The following is a 6,265-nucleotide window of genomic DNA, read 5'->3' as shown; positions in this document are numbered from 1 at the left end:
TAATAGAGAAGAACACCATCCTAAAGCAAGGCAGTGGCCAAAGAGGAAGGAACTAATCAGATAAATAGTTAAGGGTCAGAATCAACAGAATTTAGTGACTCTGATGATTAATTTTATGTGTCATCTTGGCTAGGCCATGGTACCCAGTTTTTGGTTAATCACTAGTCTAGTTGTTGCTGTGAATGTATTTTTTGTTTATGATTAACCTTTAAGATGCAGATTTTTAGTAAAACAGATTACCCTCCATAATGTGGATGGGTCTTATCCAATGAATTGAAGGCATTAAGAAAACACACCGAGGGCTGGGCTTCCCTGGTGGCGCAGTGGTTAAGAATCTGCCTGCCAGTGCAGGGGACACGGGTTCGAGCCCTGGTCTGGGAAGATCCCACATGCCGTGGAACAACTAAGCCCGTGTGCCACAACTACTGAGCTTGTGCTCTAGAGCCCGCGAGCCACAACCACTGAAGCCTGCGTGCTTAGAGCCCGTGCTCTGCAACAAGAGAAGCCACCGCAATGAAGAGTAGCCCCCGCTCGCCGCAACCAGAGAAAGCCCACACGCGGCAACGAAGACCCAACACCGCCAAAAATAAATAAATAAATAAAATTTTTAAAATTAATTATTTTTATTTTTTTTTTAAATGGGGGCTTCCCTGGTGGCGCAGTGGTTGAGAGTCCGCCTGCCGTTGCAGGGGACGCAGGTTCGTGACCCGGTCCGGGAGGATCCCACATGCCGCGGAGCGGCGGGGCCCGTGAGCCATGGCCGCTGAGCCTGCGCGTCCGGAGCCTGTGCTCCGCAACGGAAGAGGCCACAACAGTGAGAGGCCCGCGTACCGCAAAAAAAAAAAAAAGAAAAAGAAAAAGAAAACACACTGAGGGACTTCCCTGGTGGCACCGTGGTTGGGAATCCGTCTGCCAATGCAGGGGACACGGGTTCGAGCCGTGAAGATCCCACATGCCTCAGAGCAACTAAGCCCAATGCACAACAACTACTGAGCCTGTGCTCTAGAGCCTGTGAGCCACAGCTGCTGAGCCGTGTGCCACAACTGCTGAAGCCCCTGCGCCTAGAGCCCAAGCTCTGCAACAAGAGAAGCCACTGCAATGAGAAGCCCGTGCACCGCAATGAAGAGTAGCCCCCGCGCTCCACAACTAGAGAAAGCCCATGCCCAGCAACGAAAACCAAAAAAATAATTAATTTTTTAAAAAAAGACAAGAAAACACACTGAGGAAAAAGGGATTCTGCCTACAGACTGCCTTTGGACTCTGCAGCATCAGCTCTTCCATGGGTCTCCAGCCTGCTGACATGCCCTGCAGATTTGAGACTTGCCAGCTCCCACAATTACGTGAGCCAATTTCTCTTTCTTTTTCTTTCTTTCTTCCTTCCTTCCTTCCTTCCTTTCTTTCTTTCTCTCTCTCTCTCTCTCTTTCTTTCTTTTTCTCTGCGCTGCACAGCTTGTGGGATCTTAGTTCCTCAACCAAGGATTGAACCCGGGCCCTCAGCAGTGAAAGTGCCATGTCCTAACCACTGGACAGCCAGGGAATTCCCTGTGAGCCATTTCTTAAAATAAATCTTTCTCTCTATATATACACATGCTACTGGTTCTGTTTCTCTGAATAACCCTAACACAGTGACTGACTGGATATGGAGGAGGAGGGGAAGGGAGCTGTAGAGGATGATGCCTTTGGAGATTGAGTGGAAGTAACATCCATCTATAGGTGCTCAAGTCAAAAACCTGGGAGCTATCCTTGCTTTCTGCCTCTCACTTACCCCTTAAATTTAGTCCATCACCAAGGTCTGTGAATTACTTCCAATGTTAATCTCGAATCCATGTCTCTTGCTACCACCTTAATCCAAGCTTTCTCTAGGCTGTTCTACTATAATATGCTTTCAGTTGGTTTTCCTTCTTCTACTCTTCCCTCTCCACAGTCCATTCACTATACACCAGGCAGTTTATTTAAAAAATGTAAATTAGATCATCACACCCCTTCCTCCTAGTTGAAATCCCTTTAGTGGCTTCTTGGTGTTTGTTTGTTTTGGATTTAGATTCAACTCCTTATGATGGCCTACAAGGCTCTGCATAATCTGACTCCTACCTCCCACCAACCCCCTTATGATGCCATTCCGTCTCATTAACATCATTGTTACTGGCCCTCTGAGGCTACTAAGCCTTTTCCTATTTTTGGACTTTGTGCTTGCTATTCTTTCTGTCTACAGTGCTCTTTCCACACCTTTACATGGTTGGCTTTTCTTCCTCCAAAATTCAGGTGTTACCTTTGTAGAAAGTTCTTCCCTGTTCTCCCTCCAGCAAGGGGCCTCTCCCAGTTACTCATCTTGTCACTCTGGTTTTGTCATAGCATTTATCACAATTTCTCATGACCTTGTTTCCTTATTTAATATCTGTTTGGAGCACAGGTATTTTGTCTGTGTTCTTTGCTACTGTATTCCCAGTGCCTGGCATGTAGTAAATGCTCCGTAAATGTTTCTGAAGATGCCTGAATGGTGTTTCTCATCATAATAAGGAATGAGGATAGGTTAAGTTTTGGCCACACAGATCTTGACATTCCTCTGAGGCATCCAAATAGAAATGTCTAGTATATATTTGGAACTAGAGAGGTCTGAGCCACAGATAGAGGATTAGGAGTTATCTGATGATGGGGGTAGATGGAATCAAGTGAAGTAGAGGCCATCTGAAGATAGGATAGAATGAGAAACCTTGAAGGACATCAACATTTAAAAGTAGCCAGGAGAAAAAGGTATATAAAGGATAGTAAGTTAAAAAAAATTTTGTATCCTTCCAATTCTACTACATTTTTTAATACAAATTTTTAAATACTATGCAATATAGTATATTTGAAAATTCACTGTTGTAAGTCAGGAGACCTGAGTTCTAAACATTCAAATGATCAGATTATATTGAACTGAACACTGGACACTTATGGTGAGGAGTGGGGAAGGCTCACAATGATTTCTCCTTTTCTGGAAATCGTCCTAGTATACAAGAGTAGGTGGGCTCCCCAAGCCATTCTACTCCCTTACCATAGCTGATTTGAGAAGGGGGGTCAGAAGGAGATTATCTATGAATCTAATGAAGCTGTAGCTTCAGGGCCCCTCATTGCATAGGCCCCTTCCATTCTTCAAGAAAGCCCTCCAAATTGTATATGCTTCAAGCTGTATAAAATCTGAATCTGCCCCTAGGTGGGATATAAATAACCCAGTGGAACCATCAAATTATCTGGTAGCTAGTCTCCAAAGATGGCCCTTTAATGAATAGTATCCAAGCCCTTATATAATTTTTGAGTCTGGGGTAGCCCTATGATTCATATTTAACCAGTAGAATAGGACAGAAGTGACACCCAAGGCTAGGCTATAACAAGCCTTGCAGCTTCCACCTGTGCCTTTTGGAATGCTCACACTGGTAGAAGCCAGCCGCCATTTAAGAAGCCTTATTACCCTAAGATTGCCATGCTGTTTCAAGATAACTTTACAGAGAGCCTGTTTAGGGAGAGAGAAGTATTCAGCCAGCCCCTGGCTGTTCCAGATTATCCCAGCAGAGATGCCAGACATGGGAGCAAAGAAGTCATCCTGGACATTCAGTCTAGTTGAACTGTCAGATGATTCCATCCACAGCTACCCTTTTTTTTTTTTTTTTTTTTTGCTGTGCAGCTTGTGGCATCCTAGTTCCCTGGCCAGGGATCAAACCCGGGCCCCCTGCAGTAGAAGCTTGGAGTCCTAACCACTGGACCACCAGGGAATTTGCAATCCACAACTACGATTTGATCACAACCACAGAAGACCCCAAGCAAAAGCTGTCCAGTTGAGCCCAGCCAGCCCACAGATCTGTGAGAGATAACTTATCTTAAGCCTCTTAAGTCTTGAGGTGAATTGTTATACAGTGATAACGGAAAGATTCTCTTTCCCAGGACTTTAGAATTTGGAACTCAAGACTCTCAGGGCCTGGGAGTTGGTGGCAGATGACAGCAGCCTGAAGGAAAGACCTCCTGATGAAGTGATGATTTCCCAAGCGACCTTACTTCCTCTTGCCTTCCCTTGAGGTCCAGTTGTCCAGCTCTTCCTTAAATGCCATGAGGTACCCCAGTATCTTTCCAGTAAATTCCATTATTGGCCTCAGCTAAAATTTTTAACGAATACATCATAGTAGTCTTATCTGCAGATAAGAAATCTTGAGAGGCTAAGCTCTGCTATACTTAAGTCTGTTTGGCACATAGTGGGCACTTAATAACTGTTGAATGACTGCATGAATAAATTTCTAGGCAAAACTGGTTTTTTCCTCAAAGAAAAACTCGCCCATCAGGCCATTGTTTCTCCTCATGAAAGGTAGTCTCAAAAGAAAATTAATACAGCTGCACCCCAAAGAAAGCTGCTTTTTTAATATATTACTAGTAAGCCCACAGCATTATAGCAATGACCTGAACTAGGAAATAGTAAATAATTGGCTAAGAAGGTGCCAGATTCAATCGAATATCCCAAGGTGAAGACTCAGGAAAGCAAGCCTGTGTATTTCTGAAGTGGTAGTACAGTCATCTGTAATTACTTGCCTGAAGATGTTCTAAGACAATGTACCTTCAAACAAACAAAAAATGTTAACAGAAAGAAGGTGAAATATAGGGGAGGTGAGGCCAAAGAATAAGATTTGGACAGTCCCCAGAGAAAAGGCTAAGCTGACCTGCAGACTTCTGGCAGATACCTAGCAGAGATGAAGATGAGGGCATCCTGTTGACTTGATATTAGCCGTTATGATTCTCTTTCAGTAGACCTTTTTTCTGGTTCTACCCTTACCAAGATGGCATTGGACTGTGATTTAGTTTCATAAGGAGGTAAATGAATGGAATTGATATTTGGCCTAAAAATTAGTGTTTTGTGAGTTTAGTTAGTGTGAACCAATTCCTCTGAATTTCATCAATTCTAAGTTGCACATTCAGAATCAATTTTCTGGACTTATAAATTGAAGTCCAAACTTTGAAATATGAGCTCATTCATTGTATCATGTATTCAACAAATAATTATTGACGGCCTACCCTGTACCAAGTACTATTCTAGGCTCTGGGGTGTTAACTTCAAGGTATTAAACCACATGCAATTGAAACTAGGGTGTGAGAGTTGGAGGTGCTATGCAAAAAATACATGGGCTCTATGTATGCTTCATTGATAAAGTTTTGAAACAGAAATTGAGAATAGAATTTATTCACAGAATTGTGCATGCTGCTTTTTGAAATAAAGAAGCTGGGAGACAATTGTCAAGAACTCTGTGCTGGAGACTTCGATTATTCCTTAAAACTTATCTGTGAACCACACACTAATCTCTAGGGAAACCCTATAATCACACATAACACTATTCCCATCTTACAGATGAGCAGAGTGACTGATCCGTGTTTGTTGAACAAATTAACATTAAAACTTCTGCCTTTAAGAAGCTTCATCATTAAAGCCATAGGAGAGTAAATGCCAGCAGAAAAGAAGCAGGGCTGCTTATGGCTTATTTTTAAGTGAAGTGCCTTAAGCACCAGATTCAAAATCTCCTAAAGATGAAATAAGGCCAGGCTGAGGAGGCGGTTTTAATTGCAAATAGCACCAGATTAAAACTCATTTATAGGGACTTCCCTGGCGGTCCAGTGGTTAAGACTCCGCACTTCCAGTGCAGGGGGCACAGGTTCCATCCGTGGTTGGGGAACTAGGATCTCACATGCTGGCCCGCTTGGCCAAACCACCCCCCCCCCCCCACCAAAAAAACCCCACTCATTTATAAAATACCAAAATCACTGATTTGATTTACATGATTTGATGTAGAAACAACTAATGACTTTTTCCATTTTAACCCTCCTCCCCTAAAGAGCCTACCCAAGACGTGAAATGACAGCATCTGTCTCCTTTCAACTCCTATACATTTTTCCGTACTTAACTTTTATATGGTGCCATAAAATCCTAGAGTACCTTCCCATTTCTATCATTAAGCTGGGCAAGCCATACTTTCCCTAGAACTTTACCAATCTCCGACCTCAGATTGTCCATTACGATGCTACCCAATACATTAATACATTACATTACATTACATTACATTGGGTTAATACATTAACCCAATACATTAACCATATTATCGTGGAGAAAGGAAATTTTTTGTGTGGAACGAATTAGGTCAACGTCTGTATTTCTTCAAACTGGTCTCCCACTCAATCTATTCCCTATTCAGCAGTCAAAGTGATCTTTTTAAAACAAATCTGATTATTTACCCCCTTGCTTAACTTTACCCCC

Source organism: Delphinus delphis, chromosome 2, assembly GCF_949987515.2.
Source record: "Delphinus delphis chromosome 2, mDelDel1.2, whole genome shotgun sequence".
Taxonomy (NCBI): Eukaryota; Metazoa; Chordata; class Mammalia; order Artiodactyla; family Delphinidae; genus Delphinus; species Delphinus delphis.
This window is presented reverse-complemented; position numbering follows the sequence as displayed.